This window comes from Macaca mulatta, chromosome 9 (genome assembly GCF_049350105.2).
Source record: "Macaca mulatta isolate MMU2019108-1 chromosome 9, T2T-MMU8v2.0, whole genome shotgun sequence".
Lineage (NCBI taxonomy): Eukaryota > Metazoa > Chordata > Mammalia > Primates > Cercopithecidae > Macaca > Macaca mulatta.
Window position 1 is genome coordinate 104,033,868 of NC_133414.1, and position 18,362 is coordinate 104,052,229.

The 18,362-nt window shown below is 41.7% G+C and overlaps 1 protein-coding gene across 16 annotated transcripts in view; it reads right to left on the reverse strand.

Moving 5' to 3' along the window:
• Positions 1 to 18,362, reverse strand: part of CPEB3 (cytoplasmic polyadenylation element binding protein 3) — a 242,984-nt gene that overhangs the window by 13,769 nt on the left and 210,853 nt on the right. The gene's annotated exons all lie outside the window — the stretch shown is intronic.

The window sequence follows — 18,362 nt, forward strand, 5'->3', positions numbered from 1 at the left end:
AAGCCTGTAATCCCAGCACTTTGGGAGGCCGAGACGGGTGAATCATGAGGTCAGGAGATCGAGACCATCCTGGCTAACACGGTGAAACCCCGTTTCTACTAAAAAATACAAAAAACTAGCCAGGCGAGGTGGCGGGCGCCTGTAGTCCCAGCTACTCGGGAGGCTGAGGCAGGAGAATGGCGTGAACTCGGGAGGCGGAGCTTGCAGTGAGCTGAGATCCGGCCACTGCACCCCAGCCTGGGCAACACAGCGAGACTCCGTCTCAAAAAAAAAAAAGAAGATGGTAAAGGGAATAATATATTTAGAATGTTACAGACAAAGAGAAAGCCGTACTTTGTAAGTTTTGTAAGTTTAAACTGATGTCAATCCTTAATTGTTTTGTTTCTAATGAGCTAGAGAAAATATTTCCGTCTGCAGTCATTTTGTTATTACTCAAAAAACTGACCTCCTGAAATAAATAAAGCAATGGCTAAACAACTCTTAGTGGCAGAGAACAGATACTAGGGAGACCACAAACTGTTCGCAGGTGCAGAATTCCTTCTTCTCAGACCTCAAAAGTTGTAGTAATAGAAAGGAGGCATTGGCCAAGGTCAGGCTAAGCTTGAGTTATGTACTAAAAGTTCTATTAAGGACAGCCAAAGACTGGCCTCTGTTACAGTCTGTCTTTGGTGGTGGGAACAACCAAATAAATCAGTCAGATACCAGCCAGGCCCGGTGGCTCACGCCTCTAATCCCAGCACTTTGGGAGGCTGAGGCGGGCAGATCATGAGGTCAAGAAATCGAGACCATCCTGGCCAACATGGTGAAATCCCGTCTCTACTAAAAATACAAAAATTAGCCAGGTGTGGTGGCACGCACCTGTAGTCCCAGCTACTTGGGAGGCTGAGGTAGAAGAATCGCTTGAACCCGGGAGGCAGAGGTTGCAGTGAGCCGAGATCACGCCACTGCTCTCCAGCCTGGCAAAAGCGAGACTCCGTATTAAAAAATAATAATAATAAAAATAAAAATAATCTGTCAGATACCTAGTTATCCTAAGGCACGTAAAGCATACTTATGGGTGACTAGAAGGCAAGTAGAAGCAAGGATTTCAGATAACAGAATCAAAGTAGACAAGCTGGAAAAAGAAGCAAAGTGAAGTGATATAATTTAATAGGAACAAATATAAGGCTGGCATCTACTCAGAAAAGTTGGCAGCACACAGCCAAAGTGTAGTATTAGGTCAAAAAAAGAAAGAAAAAAATTGGCAGCACAAATACAAGGTGTAAGTCAAAGTGTAAAGAAGATGTAGTTAAGCAGCACATCAAGCAAGGCTTTAACTCAAAGAATCAGGAATATGAAGAGGCTGACAAAAGAACAAACCTAATCTAAGGATCTGCTGCAGGTCATAAGAAGGAAAACAATGAACTGGAGATCGTGGGTGTGAAGGGCAGAAGAGAAGATGTGCAGAGTTGCCACACAGAGGAAAGAGACAATGACATGGGCACCTCTGTGCTTAAGAGAAATCCAGCAAACAGAGGTCAAGCCAGAGAACACTGGCTTCAGGTGGTGATTTCGGAGAACTCAGAAAACAGAGTAGGTGAGAAGTAGTGTGGGGGCTACTTGAATGGAAAACATTAGCTCTGAGGTTGGGTTCCTCTTCTGGCTTCAAAGGAGAAGCTCTCATAATCACATTGTTGGGGTAAACTACTGGACACAGGGATTTGAGTGAGTACCTTCTGTTTCTCTCCAGACTACCCAGAGATTTAGGCCAAATGCTACGAGGGGCCATTGCAATGTCAGGCTTTATCAACAGAGGCAAAATATTTAGACCACTGAAAGGAAGAGCCAGCTGTACTCTGGGTAAGAAACCTCAACTCTGGCTTTCCATTTTGAGGACAACACTTTAGAAGGATATAACATTGTCAGAAGGACCTGACTCACTTGGAGATCCTACACTATGCTGGCTGAAAGGAGGCCATGATTCACAATACAGACATCTAAAATATGGCCATAGACATCCACAGCATTGCCAGGATCAGAAGTAGAAACTCCAACTAGAGGCTGCCCCGTGGTCACTGTTTAGTGTGAGCTCAATATACTGTGTGTTTCAGAAATACTCTGATAGCTCTTAGGAATGAGTTATATTCATTAAAGAGGTACACTTCAGTAATGAGGAATTTAGTTTCTTTGAACTTTTTTTTAACTCACTAGGTTACTTTGAGAAATCAGACCAAAGTAGTTATCCATGATAAAAAGAAGTGACAAATCGACTGATAACATAAGCAAGCTGTTGACACATTTTCAACTGTGAAAGGCAATACAACAGAGCTAAGTCTAGACACAAGATAACCAGAGCTCACTGCCATGATAGATAATGTCCCCCATATTGGGTAATCAATGTATTAGTTAAGATGGTTGCAAATATATGACTCAATCAAGAGAAGAGCATTTCTTTACTTTTTAATTTTTTATTTTACTTTTGAGACAGGGTCTCGCTCTGTCACCAGGCTGGAGTGCAGTGGCATGATCTTGGCTCACTGCAACCTCTATCTCCTGGATTCAAGTGATTCTCGTGCCTCAGTCTCCCGAGTAGCTGGAATTACAGGCATATGCCACCATGCCTGGCTAATTTTTGTATTTTTGGTAGAGACAGGTTTCACCAGGTTGGCCAGGCTGTTCTCGAACTCCTGGTCTCAAGTGATCTGCCCGCTTTGGCCTCCTGAAGTGCTGGGATTACGGGCATGAGCCACCACACCTGGCTAAAGAGTATTTCTAAAGTAAGTATTATTTCTGACCAATAGAGGAAAATTTCAACCCCAGTTCACTAATTTTTTTTTAGACACATTCCTGAGGTCTGAGAAAATCTAAGGGAACATAGCACCTCAAATAAGTTTAATAAATTATATTTAAACTACAATAGCTTCATTTAAAAAGTACATCTGGGACTCAGTGCTTTAACATGAGCCCATTTAGAATCAGTTCAAGTCATAATTTGAACTCACACCTGGGTTTTGCCTGTCCTTTAAAAAGTCAGCTCGGCCAGGTGCGGTGGCTCACACCTATAATTCCAGCACACTGGGAGGCCAAGGCGTGGAGATCATTTGAGCTCAGGAGTTCAAGACCAGCCTGCGCAACATGCTGAAACCCCATCTCTATCAAAAACACAAAAAACTGGCCGGTTGTGGTGGTGCACTCCTGTGGTCCCAGCTACTCGGGAGGCTGAGGTGGGAGAATCACTTGAGTCTGGAAGGCAGGGGTTGCTGTGAGCTAAGATTGTACCACTGCACTCTAACCTGGGTGATAGAGTAAGACCTCGTCTCAAAAAATAAAATAAAATAAAAATTTAAAAAAGATTTAAAAAGTCAGCCTGGCAAAATCCCAAAACTATGACTCTTCAGAGTCAAATCAAGCAGAGATCAGTAATAATGTATCAAAGTTCTCCTTTTTTTTTTTTCTGAGGTGGAGTCTCGCTCTGTTGCCTAGGCTGGAGTGTAGTGGCTTGATCTCGGCTCACTGCAAGCTCCGCCTCCCAGGTTCACGCCATTCTCCGGCCTCAGCCTCCCGAGTAGCTGGGACTACAGGCGCCTGCCACCACACCCAGCTAATTTTTTGTATTTTTAGTAGAGATGGAGTTTCACCGTGTTAGCCAGGATGGTCTCGATCTCCTGACCTCGTAATCCGCCCACCTCGGCCTCCCAAAGTGCTGGGATTACAAGCGTGAGCCACCGCGCCCGGCCCAAAGTTCTCCTCTTTAAAAAATATACTATGCAATGGCTAGGAAAAAAGCAGCACTAAAAACTTGGTTTTAGAACTATTTAAGGGAACAATGTTTAAAAAATGAAGGGTTGGGCTGGGTATGGTGAGGTGTGCCTATAATCCCAGTTAGTTGGGAGGCTGAGGCACTTGAGCCCAGGAGTTCAAGTCGAGCCTGAACAGCATCTCCAAAAATAGATAGATAGATAGATAGATAGATAGATAGATAGATAGATAGATAGATAGATAGATAAGTAAATAAATAAAATTAAGAGTTGAGTGTAAGTGTCCCTGTTTTCAGATCTGGCCTTGATGCAAACCTGGGCACCCCATGAAAGGGCCCTGGCTGACTTAGGCCATTTCCTAATATCTGGGGCAACAAAGCTTCTTGGAAAGCCCATTTATTTGGTGTGCTAAAAGCTTTTCAACATAATGTGATCATAATCTTCTTGGCATGTGTTATAGAGCACATCTAGCCAGGCCTAAAAACCACAGTAATCTCATTAATATTCCCACTAAATATAGTGTCTGGTTGTTAAAGCAGGGCCTCCACCAGCAGACAATACAAAGAATGTCTAAACATATATTTTGGCTGGACGCGATAGCTCACATCTGTAATTCTAGCACTTTGGGAGGCCGAGGCGGGCAGATCACTTGAAGTCAGTAGCTCGAAACCAGCCTGGCCAACATGGTGAAATCCCGTCTCTACTAAAAATACAAAAAAAAATTAGCCGGGCATGATGGTAGGCGCCTGGAACCCCAGCTACTTAGGAGGCTGAGGCAGGAGAATTGCTTGAATCTGGGAGGTGGAGGATGAAAGTGAGTCGAGATCACGCCACTGCACTCCAGCCTGGGCGACACAGCAAGACTCCATCTCAAAAAATAAATAAATAAAAATAAATTTTTAGTTTTTCAACCATGAGCTGGAATGCTGTTGTTTAGAAAGCAGATGACAGATGCCTAGAAAATTAAAGTGGCAGCAGGGTGTGGTGGCTCATGCCTGTAATCCAGCACTTTGAGAGGACGAGGTGGGTAGATCACCTGAGGCCAGGAATTCGAGACCAGTCTGACCACCATGGCGAAACCCGTCTCCACTAAAAATACAAAATTAACAGGGCATGGTGGTGCATGCCTGTATCCCAGCTACTTGGTAGGCTGAGGCAGGAGAATCGTTTGAACCTGGGAGGCGGAGGTTGCAGTGAGCCAAGATAGCACCACTGGACTCTAGCCTGGGCAACAAGAGCAAAACTCTGTCTCAAAGAAATAAAAAAAAAAAAAAAGAAAATTAAAGTGGCAGGCTGGGTGCAGTGGCGCACGCCTGTAATCCCTGCACTTTGGGAGGCCGAGGCAGGCGGATCACCTGAGGTCAGGAGTTCGAGACCAGCCTGACCAACACAAAGAAACCCCGTCTCTACTAAAAATACAAAATTAGCTGGGTGTGGTGGCGCATGCCGGTAATCCCAGCTACTTGAGAGGCTGAGGCAGGAGAATTGCTTGAATCCAGGAGGCGGAGGTTGCAGTGAGCCGAGATCACACCACTGCACTCCAGCCTGGGCAATAAGAGCAAAACTCCATCTCAAAAAAATAAATAAATAAAAATAAACAAAATTAAAGTGGCAATGTGAAAACAGCTTTTCCACACCAACAAGGTTATCCAAAATTCTCAGATATAGTTATTAATTTTAGAAGCAATCTAGGGTAGATTTTTAAAAATCCGAGGGGAAATAATTGGGATTTTATTTTCTTTTTACCTTACAAAGGATGAGACTTACCATTTTTCACAATCTCAAGTGCTAGGGGATGAAAGATTTTAAAATTATCTTTGTGCCCTTCCCACAGTTTAAGAACTTACTTATTTTCCCATAGCAGGGCTTCTGTGTCAATGTCTCTGCCATATGTTTATGGAGTGCAAAGAGATCTATGAGTGCTGCTCTGTTTAGCCCTAAGATAATGTTTTCATGAAACACAGAAGGGTGGGCTGATAGTATCCGGCACAGTCTGGTTTCCTGCTATGCTGCTTGGAAATGGGGCTGGAAGTATGGGTATAAATCAGTCCAAAACCAAGTGCTAGTAGTAGAAAAGTATATCATATGGTGAACAAAGGGCAAGAAAATCATTAAAAATGTGAAACACATAACTATCATGGTATCAAGCCCTGAGGGTATAGAGATGCAGAGCACCCTGGCTATACCACAACCTCATGGGCCTCTGTTTCCCCTAGCCTATGAGGGGTTTGAACCAGCTCTTACAAATAGGAATAAGCATTCACCAAAAGACTGCTAACTTACTTCTGACACCTGACTTCCAGAGTTGAATCTGAATGTTCTACTGAGATAAGCATTTAGAAAAAAGGCAATGGACATTTTTCCAATTCTTTATCTCATAAACAACCTCTACACTCAACTATGAGCAGGAAAGATGAATATTTAAATCACTATAAAGAGTTTTCATATTAAAAATGATCACAAGTCCAAAGGAGGAGACATGAAAGAACAGAGAAGGACAGGAGAGTCAGAAGTCAGGACTTGGAAGGAGAGCCTGGACAAAAGGTTCTATTCCATTCAAAGATCTTTATCTTCCTTTAGATAACCCAAACTCCCTTTAAAAAACTATTTCTAGTCAAGGGCTCTGAGACTCCTAGCACTTCAAAATAAGCCCAGGTAGGATTAGTTCAGATGATATTTGAACTCACTTCTGAGTGTTGCTTCCTCTAGGGTCAAGTCAAACATAGCTATAGACACAACTAGGAAGCTTTCAAGCCAGGTCAGGCAGGAACCACTAAGAGCAGCAAGATAAAGGCTGGGTTGTATGAATCCCAACTAAGGATAGGAGTAGAAATAGTCTGAGAACAGGTCATCTCACCCTCACTTCTTTTGCTATTGAGTCATTGTATATATTCCCGCTGTGGTCAGGAACAAAGTACGGTATTATCAACATTTCTGTTAGTATGGTTCCTAACGGAAATCTGGGTCATATTAATCTTCATGTAGGCTAAAAATATACAGCCTTTGGTAGTCTACTAAATTTATGCCCAATATGTGTCTACTAAACAGAGAGAGAGAGAAAAAAAAAAGATTAAATATATTAAGTACTTAAGGTACTTGCAAAGAATGGTACAATGGATAAAAGGCCATTAAATAAAAAATTGACTACTCTAAAGAACATGCTACTCAAAGCAAATATTATGTGCTTAGCTATCACAATGCCCTTTTTGAGACAGGGTCTTACTCTGTTACCCATGCTGGAGTGCGATGGCATGATCTCGACTCACTGCAACCTCCACCTCCGAGGCTCAAGTGATTCTTCTGCCTCAGCCTCCTGAGTAGCTAGGATTACAGGCAAGTACCACTACCGTCTGGGTAATTTTTGTATTTTTATTAGAGATGGGGTTTCACCGTGTTGGCCAGACTGATCTCGAACTCCTGACCTCAAATGATCTACCCGCCTCGGCCTCCAAAGTGCTGGAATTACACTTTGTAATGAGCCACATGCCAGCCACAATGTTCTTTAAATAAAAAGTATTAGAAAGTCCAAAACTGGCAAACTGAAAAGCGCCCTGGTTCCCAACATGAAGCTAAAATAGAGTCACGGAACACTTTGTCAGTGGTGTACTGATTTCAACAATGATTTTTCCTTCTTATATGGAGAAATTTTAGATGTGACAGATAATCTCAAATAATCAAAAGACAAAGAATTACAAATACTAAAGGGAATATCAACCACAACGTCAATGCCCCACTACTACATGGATATGCAGCTGCTATTTCCTGGCCCTGTCCCAAACCCTCTGTAGACAGAAAGTACATGGTAGATGGGACACACTTGGACAAAAGGGACTAAGAGAAAGGGAAAAACAATCAACTGCTTATCAAGCTTCTGAATTTGAGCAGGAAAGAAGGAAAGAAGCTGCAAACACAGTGTTTTTCTCAATTGGGTTCTCTAAAACATTATTTCCAACAAATGACACATTTTTCCATGATCAAAATAAATTTGTGAAAAACTGCATATTGCCTCCTTCTTGGGTCTTCGCAATGAAGATTAGTATATGAAAGATTATAATATGTCATAGAATAAACCAGCCTTTCTTTAAACGAGTATTTCCAAACTCATTTGACTCAGCGAAATTTTTAAAATAAAAAAAAATTTTAAATTTTTTAAATAAAATAAAATATAAAAAAATTTTTTAAATAAAATAAAATCCCAGGAGACTCATGTTTTATGGAGCATACGTTAAGAAACATTGAGGAACTAATTCTAGGGACATTTTCCCTAGAATATGGGTAGAGAAGACCTGCCTGCTGAGATCTCTCCCCCTCCGTTTAAAAAATTCATATATGGCCGGGCACAAGTGGTTCACACTTGTAATCCCAGCACTTTGGGAGGCCGAGGCGGGGGATTACCTGGGGTCAGGAGTTCGAAGCTAGCCTGGTCAACATGGAGAAACCCTGTCTCCACTAAAAATACAAAACTTAGCTGGGCGTGGTGGTGGGTGTCTGTAATCCCAGCTACTCGGGAGGCTGAGGTGGGAGAATCGCTTGAACCCAGGAGGTGGAGATTGCAGTGAGCCAAGATCGTGCCACTGCACTCCAGCCTGGGCAACAAAACGAGATTCCATCTCAAACAGCAACAGCAACAACAAAAATAAAAATAAGAATAAAAGCCTCATATATGAGCTTCAAGTCAGTGACAGGTTTAAAAAAAAAAAAAAAGAACTCAAATAATCAACCAACTTTACCCTGATTTTGCCTGAAATATTTAACTCCCTTTATCACCTGAAATTCCAATTAGATTGTTTTTAATAAGCATGTTCCAGAAGAGTTCAAATATTAGTCATCCATGGTTTGACATAAATTAATGTTATCAGTGCTACTGTATATTGACAGAGTGCTTTACAGTTTTCAAAAACACTTTCATTTACACACACACACACACACACACACACACACACACACTTCCTTCAAGCTTTATAATAAGTGGTACAGTCAAGACTAAAACCCCAGATTGGCTGATTCTAGTCTAGTATCCTTTCTACTAGTAAAAATATTTCTATGGAATGAATTGGGAAACTATAACCAATATACTGCATGATGCATTTAAAGTTGTAAACATCTGATTTACAAATTTCTAGGGGACAACATGACCAAGCTGAGCTAGACAATGGTTGTGTTGGGGGGCAGGGCGAATTGCCTCAGATTTTTATAAACAGATTTTTCATGTCTATCAAGTCATATGTTTTTGCTAGGCTAAGGGAGATTCAACTGATTCTACATTTTAAAAATTTTCTCATGACCACACAGAGCAGACGAGGGTAGAAAACCGGCTACGTAAAAGCATTACCCATTTTCAGTGATCTCATTTGCACACCACAAAAATCTTTCATATGTAAATAACCTAGATTTCCATTACATTAAAAAAAAAACTGTATTTAGCAAAGCTTTTACATCTTAAGAGTTCATTTGGCATCACTTCTAAAAATACCATTAGAACAGAAAGAATATGTACAGGTGCCATCTTTGGCTCTTATTGTGTTTAAATACTTTAAACTTAGTTTTTTACAGAAACACCATTCAAAGGAATATAAGCAAAATTTAATCCTAACGTGTATTTCATTTCAGGTTCAAAATCTTTTCATTATCAGAGAAATGATACTGGTAAAAATACCACTTTCAAGACTAAAGTGAAAAAAGCCTTCAATCCTTTAAATAACATACCCAGTTGTCTACATCTATAAAAGGAACTTAGTCTTTACATGTGTGTCTTGACCGACATCCAACCAGAATGTTGACAGATTGGCACCTATGTTAACTTTAAGTATCAACTTCAACTATTTCATTTTCCTTATATCAAGGATACTTAGTGGAACTGAATAAATACTTTCAAAGGAAAAAAAAAAGAGCCAACAATTAGCCTTGGACATATGATTAGGCCATAGCACAATTTAAATAAGCCAGGCTCAGCAATCATACAAATCAACATCTGTCTGTACAGCCTAGTAACCTCCCAGAGCACCTCTTCAACTGTCATGGTTTCTCTGTGCAATGAAGTGTGAGGTAGTTAGGCTGGTGTTCTTATTACCTCAGGATAATGAAATCAAGCCTCTAAAGGTTAAGTAGCTTGCCCAAGGTCATACCACGATTGGAAAACAGCTAGGAATAGACCCTGATCTCTCAATTCCTAAGCCAGTACTTTTTTTTTTTTTTTTAAACTACAGCAATGGTTCTTAGGAGGTGGGGATAGAGTTGAGTATGGAATGTATCCCTGCTTACATGCTAATGGTCATGCCTGTAACTGCCCCACCCTATTAGAGTTCTAGGGAGCCTCTGTCACCCACGAGTGTAACATACACTTCAAGTATGTGGAGGCAGAAGAAATGCTGAGAATTATGTGCTGAGTATCATACAACATTGATGTTGTCAACACATGGACAAATTACCAATTAGCCAATAACTAGTGAACATGAGCCATAAGTAAGCCTTAATTGATTTATTTCAAGACGTTAATGACTTTTTTCCTTGGAAGTAAAAACTAAGGCATGAATCTGTGTCTTTTTTTTTTTTTTTTTGAGATAGGGTCTCACTGTGTCACCCAGGCTAGTACAATTGTAGCTCATTGCAGCCTCAAACTCCTGGGCTCAAGCAATCCTCCTATCCCAGCCTCCCGGGTAGATGGGACTAGCGGCATGTGCCACTATTCCTGGCTAATTTGTTTTATTTTTGTAGATACTGGGTCTCACTATATTGTCCAGGTTGGTCTTGAACTCCTGGCCTCAAGTGATCCTTCCACCTTGGCCTCCCAAAGTTCTGGGACTACAGGTGTGAACCAGTGTGCCTGGCCCTATCTGTGTCATTTACAACAAAATGTTTCAGACGCTAGGCCCATTGGTTCATGCCTGTTATCTCAGCGCTTTGGGAGGCCAAAGCAGGTGGATCACTAGGGTTAAGAGTTTGAGACCAGCCTGGCCAACATGGTGAAACTCTGTCTCTAGTAAAAAAAATACAAAAAATTAGCTGGGCGTAGTGGCAGGCATCTGTAATCCCAGCTACTCGGGGGGCTAAGGCAGGAGAATAGCTTGAACCTGGGAGGCGGAGGTTACTGTGAGCGAAGATCACGCTACTGCACTCAAGCCTGGGTGACACAGCGAGACTCCATCTCAAAAAAACAAAAACAAAAACAAAAAATAAGTTTCATAACACTAAAACTGCCAACATCTTTACTAAATTTTAAAAAAATTAAAGAGATGGGATCTCGCTTTGTCACCCAGGTTGGAGTTCAGTGGTGCAGTCATAGCTCACTGTAGCCTCAAGCTCCTGGGCTTAATAGATCCTCTTGCCTCAGCCTTCCAAGTAGCTAGGACTACTGGCATGTGTCCCCACACCTGGCTAATTAAAAAAAATTTTTTTTTTTTGGCGAGATGAGGGTCTTGTTATGTTGCCCAGGCTGGTCTTGAACTCCCGGCCTCAAGCTATCCTCCTACCTTAACCTCCCAAAACATTAGGATTATAGGTGTGAGCCCCTGGATGAGCAGCAAGGCTCAGGAAGGGCATCCAACGAAGAGAGCTCTGCCCTCAATTGTCAAGTATCTTGAGAAAGTTTCCAAACCTCTCTTAGATTCTCCTGTGTACAAAACAAAGGGGGTTGGACCAGATCATACCTAAGGTTAAGTCCAACTTGAGTGTATTATAAGTGCCAAAAAACACTTTTGATATTCTAAACAGCGAAATCTAAATTTCTTTATTATTTGAGTGTCTTTAAGTACAAAAAGAAAGCTGTGCAAAGTGCCCTCTGGTGGACAGTTGGATATGTGAAAGAATGGTATAAAAGGTCTTCCATCTGGGCCACCTCTCTTTTTAACTCTTTTTAATTTTTTTTAATTAAAAAAAAATTTTTTTAAGAGAATGAGGTCTCGCTACATTGCCCAGGCTGGTCTCAAACTCCTGGCCTCAAGCAGTCCTCCCAGCTCAGCCTTCCAAAGTGCTGGGATTACAGGCATGAGCCACTGTGTCTGGCCTCTTGTGTCACCTCTCAATCATCATTCATTCACTATAATAACTCATTCATGCATTAATTCAAAAATAATTAATGTGTGCCCACTAGATGTCAAGCATTGTGTATACTGTAGTTAAACTGAAAGACACAGTTATTGCCCTCCTGAATTTGTATCATCTAACAGAGTAGATGGACATTAAACAAAGCATTATTTCATTATACTGGCATTTAATGCCACAAATGAATGGCAGACATGTATTACAACAACAATCTATGGGGGAGGTGTAAGCTCCAATGAAGAAAGGATTCTTAAAAATATCACAATTAAGCTGAGACCTGAAGGAAAGGTGGGTATTAGCCAGGCGCCGTATGTATAATGACCCTGAGAAATAGGGGAAAAGGCCAGCTGTGGCTGGCTCAAGATAAGGAAGGGAGAAGTGAGTGCTAAGGCAGAAGTACATAGTACATGAAGGGTCATTTAGGCAATTTTAAGGACTTTGTTTGACCTTTATCCTAAGGGCAGTGGAACATAATCAAAAGGTTTAAAGGAGTGAAAAGACATGATTAAATTGTGAGTATAAAAAGCTTGCTCTGGTTGCTATGTAAAAACTGACTTGGAGATGGGATAAAATTGAATTGGGAGCCCCAGGGGAAGATATTCTGGATGTCCAGGTGAGAGATGACTCTAGATGTCTAGTATTCAGGCTTCCATGGCTGCTTCCAGTCCTTGCCCTAATATATATCCTCCTACTTGATTCTGCACATTAGTGAGTGCCTGCTGTGTGCCAAGCACTTCCATTCAGACTCCTGAGCAAAAGTGACAGAATTAAGATCATAGCAGCGCTGTGAGGAACCCCAGCAGAAGAAGCCTCTTCCACTTCTCTTAGTCCTCCCACATTGCTGATGTGTACATTTATCAACCTACTCCAACAAGAGGGACTCTAATCACAGTTATAGCAGGGTTCAGAAGTTTCCCCCAAGAGCCTGGGCTACTTTGTTCCTGTGACTTTGAAGAGTGCGGCTTAAATAAGTAGGATCCTCTCTAAATTATGAGCTGAGTAATTACAGAGAATAAATAAAGTGTATCCCCTATAACCATTCCACTATTGTTATTATGCTTATGATCTTCTTATTGCAGACTTAAAGGCTGTACATTAAAACACCTCTATGTTCCTTAAGACATGAAATACGGGATGATTAAAAAAATACTTCTGTGTTCTAAAAGTGATTGTGATGGCTACACAATTATGTAAATATACTAAAAAACATGCAATTGTACACTTTAACTGGGTGAACTGTATGCTATATGAATAGCATAAAACAGCTCAACAAAGCTGTTACAAACAACAAAAACACCTCTTCCTTAAAGATCATGAGATTATGGATGAGTAAGATGACAGCAGAGATGAAAGTACCAAATCTACAGGATAACACAGATAAATTAAATGGTACATATTGACATATTTTATACTCATAAGCAAGCCAAAAAGTCTCTTAAGATGGTGAGAAATCAAATCTATAAAGCTTGTATTTCTCCCATGAAACACTCCATATAAAAGCTTCGCCAAAGATCAACAACAATAATAAACATATAAATTATCAAAAGAGATATCTTTTTTGGAAAAAGCTGGCTGGATACAAAAGAGGTAAAGGAGATATACCAGTCAATTTCTTCTTCATGTACCTCCCACAGTGTACACAAGAAAGGTGCAACCTGAGGGGACACGCATCATATGGCCCTACTGCGTTCACTGTCCCAGCACTTAATGAATTGTCTCACTCGATGGTCAGGCATTGCTGCTCTGCAGGTGGCCCCCTCCCACTCTCCTTGAGGGATAAGGGCTGCAAAGACGAAGTAAGTGACCCTTCAATGCCATCTCTAGTTTTAAAAATTCACTGCATCTATATTTATAATGATGCAGACAGTAAAGGAGGATGCTTTGAGTAAAAAGGTAATAAAGGTTGATGCTACTTAAAATAGTCAAGGTATTGGTTTAAAGCCAACTCTGGGCTCGCATCAGAAGGCAGGAGATGAATGCTATGACCAAAGACTGAAGTTCTCTGTAGAGTCCGCAGCACTCAATAGTGCTCTATTTTCCTGAGGAGATATAAGACAGCCACTACATAATCATCACATAATAATCCATGATTTATTATTATTATTTTTTTGAGACAAAGTCTTGTTCTGTTGCCCAGGCGGGAGTACAGTGGCATGATCACAGCTCATTGTAGCTTCGACCTCTTGGGCTCAAGCAATCCTCCCTCCTCAGCCTCCCCTGATAGCTGGAATCACACAGGCACGTGTCACCATACTTGACTAATCAAAAAAAATTTTTTGTGTGTAGAGATGGGGTCTCCGTATGTTGCCCAGGTTGGTCTCGAATTTCTGAGCTCAAGTGCTCCTCCCACTTTGGCCTACCAAAATGCTGGGATTATAGACATGAGCCACTGTGCCTGGCCTACTCATGTTCATTGATATGGGAAAGTAAATAAAGGTCTCAAAGTAGAGGAAGAAAAAAGAAGGAAGAAGAAGGAGGAAGGAAGAAAAAGAAGGAGAAAGAGAAGAAGGAAAGAAAGAAGAGAGAGAAGAAAGGAGAAGGAGGAGGGGGGAAAGAAGAAGGAAGGAGGGAAGGAAGGAAGGAAGGAAGGAAGGAAGGAAGGAAGGAAGGAAGGAAGGAAGGAAATGACTGTGGCACCTCGGAATCTGTAATAGCAAGGAAAAGGGACTGTGTACACAGGTGGACATGTGCTCCTGACTTTTGGTACTGCAAGTTTCAGAACCTTTCCATGAGATATCAGACTACTACTAAAAACCTGGAGGGGTTATTCAGGAAACAAGGTTTGCCTAGTGATAGAAATTATCTGTAGACAATCATGGATGATCATTTTTTCTGAAAAAGAAAAATGGCATTACCTAAGGAAATACAAATGTGCTCATATGAAATGGGAGCTCTCTGGAAAGCTTAAATGTAAGCTTTACGAGAAAGATGAATAAAAATAAAACCATGAATGAACCTAAAAATGTACCTATGAAAGGTATAGTTAACAGAAGCTCAAAATGCCAGAGGCAATAAAATAAAGTACTACTGGCTATATTCTAAGCAAGAAGAAAACGAAGGGGACAGAGTAACAGTTTGGGGGAAGGGAGTGTAATGTTCACAGATGAACAGTGAAAAAGGAGCCCAACTCAAGATGGAACTTGGCTTGCGTCTCATAATAAAGAAAGGATGTTGGGCCGGGCGCAGTGGTTCAAGCCTGTAATCCCAGCACTTTGGGAGGCTGAGGCAGGTAGATCACTTGAGCCCAGGAATTTGAGCCCAGCCTGGGCAATATGGTAAAACCTTATTTCTACCAAAAATACAAAAAAATTAGCCAGGCATGGTGGTATGCACCTGTGATCCCAGCTACTGGGGAGGCTAAGGTGGGAAAATCACTTGAGCCCAGGAGGTTGAAGCTGCACTCCAGCCTGGGTGACAGGGTGAGACCCGGTCTCAAAATGAGAAGAAAATGGAAGAAAATGGGAGGGGAGGGTAGGAGAGGGGAGGGGAAGAGATCTCCATACTGGTCAGAGTAAACAAAGAAGATGGAGCTGGTCCCTGACGGGAAAAAGGGAGAGTAGGGACTCTGCCACTTTCAATGACTTCCAATATTCCCCCTCAGATGACTCTCATCCCAGGGCACTGAAGAAACTGTTGGGTCCTTTCCCAGTGTCACATGGAAGCAGCATTCTTGTCCCACCATACACATACACAGTGTACATACTGCTTTCTTTTTTTTTTTTTTTTTGAGACGGAGTCTCGCTCTGTCACCCAGGCTGGAGTGCATTGGCCGGACCTCAGCTCACTGCAAGCTCCGCCTCCCGGGTTTACGCCATTCTCCTGCCTCAGCCTCCCGAGTAGCTGGGACTACAAGCGCCCGCCACCTCGCCCGGCTAGTTTTTTGTAATTTTTAGTAGAGACGGGGTTTCACCGTGTTAGCCAGGATGGTCTCGATCTCCTGACCTCGTGATCTGCCCGTCTCGGCCTCCCAAAGTGCTGGGATTACAGGCTTGAGCCACCGCGCCCGGCTACTGCTTTCTTGAACAATATCTCTTCTGGGCTTCTCACCAATCTCATGGGCTATTACTATTACCTTCACTGTACACTGAAGCTCAGAATTTAAGTGACCTGCCCAAGGTCCATATAACCCCAGGGAGAACAAGACCAGATCTAGACCCAGGCCATCTGACTCGGGACCAGTGCTTTTTTCACTAACCACTGAACCTTTTTGCTACTTCTTCAACAGATCAACTTTTAAAACTCAAGCTATAAAATATTAACAAAAATCAATATTAAGTACATTTGTAGTAAGATGAATACTTGCTGGTTAAATACTTGTCAACCTGCCATAAGGATCTGGCTTTTCAGAAGTAAAATTTCATTTAATCTCCAGACCATCCCCAGGAAGGAGTTACAGATGAGGACCTGAGGCTTCCGGCCTTAAGTAACTTGCTTGGGCTTGACAGTGACTGACTGAAGCAGCAAAGGTTTAAATGTATTGGAATCTGTTCTTGCTCCAAATTCCCTATTCTTTCCACTACAACTGGCTGCTACCTTAAAGTGTTCACCAAAGTCTACTCTGAGATATAGACAGTATATGGTTAACCCAATTATAGCAATCAGAAAAGTCAATGGTTTTCCTGAGCCCTGAGAAGTCTGATGTTCCAAACACATTTTCATAGCATGTTCTACAGTCATGCTAACAAAAGCAAAGCCATTTCTCTCCTTTTTAGCCTAGTTCTAATCTTGTGGGAAGAAATACTGAGGGCCTGAGCCTTGCAGTAGTTGTGGGAATAGCGGTAGGCAACCAAACAAATAAATAAATATCTGATTTTATTCTGGTTCTTACAGGGGCTCAATGCCTACTATAAATCCCTGGGGCAAGCATATCTCCCTCTACTAAGGAATAGGACAGGAGGTCAGTAGGATGGAGGCAAAGGGAAGGCAGAGACATGGGGAAATGGAGACCTCCTCTAGACTTTGTTATTTCCAGGATCTACTTCCTGTACAGTCACTAGTTCTGGCTTTAGAGGAGAACAAAGAAAGCTACTTCCATATAAATAAGAAGCCAAGGCTCTTCAGATTAAATTCATTGCCTAGGTTCACCAGTGATAGTCGCGATAGAGGTCTCAATGTAATAGAATCTGGTACACGACTCCCAAATGTACAGGCACAAGCACGTCTACCAGCAACAGCAGCAGAAGTTAAAAGAACCCTCAAGTAGCACCACGTGTTAATTCAACAAAGGTTTATCAAGCATCAATGACTAAATCGAGCAACGGGTAAATACTGGGGATCAGACAGAGAATGAGACAGCACCACGCCCATCTTTGTGGAGCTTACAGTCGTGTGGGGGATTACAGTTACAAAAGGGCATGCTCAGATTGCTATGGATACTTAAAAACCAGGAATGGATTTGAATCTTTATTATGCCTTTGTATCTCCATGAATTTAAAGTGTTTCAAAATTCTAAATTATTTTATTCATTTTAATTAAAAACCAAACCACTACCACTTACTCTCAGGAAGCTCGGTGAAGTAGCAAATAGAATATTTATTCTAAGTCCTGGCTCTTGTACTTTTTGATCAGATACATGTCTTAACAAAACTATAATCCTGAACATGAAAAATCCATCACCAGTTAAAATTTTTACCTAAGAAACTTGCCTGCTACACAAAATGAGTCAAAGTTGACTGTAAAGGATATCATGTGAAACTTCATATGGAACAGATTTACTACTTTATTAATTCTAGTCCAGTGTGTGCCCCAAGAACATTCTTTACTAGAAGAATTAATAGTCACTACACCGTTGCACAGGCAGGTGTTCAAGACTTGGTGCTATTCTCCTACATGCTCTTTTCATTTATTAATACAGGGTCCAGATTGGCTCTTACTGCCTTCCATACCCCTAAGCTTCCTGACAGTGGCAAAGCTGGGATTCAAGGAATTTAAACTCATGCCAATCTACAAAACCAATTAAGTACACCAACTGCCTAAAACTCTACTTCATGCCCCCTCTTTACATCAGAGGTAGCACTCTTAATGTCTCTAAAGGGCAGGCAGGTAACACCGATGAACAACATGGCCGGTAATGCATACGCATCTATGGTGTAAGCAGGAGAAACGGAGTGAGCTGAAGGGGAGACTGAAGGGAAAAGCAGCTATTTGATTCCAATGATTGCCACAATGTATGATCTTGCAGTTTTCTTTTCTTTCTTTTTTTTTTTTTTAGACGGAGACTAGCTCTGTCGCCCAGGCTGGAGTGCAGTGGTGCGATCTCGGCTCACTGCAAGCTCTGCCTCCCGGGTTCATGCCATTCTCCTGCCTCAGCCTCCCGAGTAGCTGGGACTACAGGTGCCCACCACCACGCTCAGCTAATTTTTTTTTGTATTTTTAGTAGAGACAGGGTTTCACCCTGTTAGCCAGGATGATCTCAATCTCCTGACCTCGTGATCCACCCGCCTCAGCCTCCCAAAGTGCTGGGATTACAGGCGTGAGCCACCGGGCCCAGCCATCTGACAATTTTCAAACCAGAAGTTCAACATCTCATATATACTCCTGAATGTTTAAATGTTAATCTAAGTTTCTTTGTTGTTTGTTTTAAGA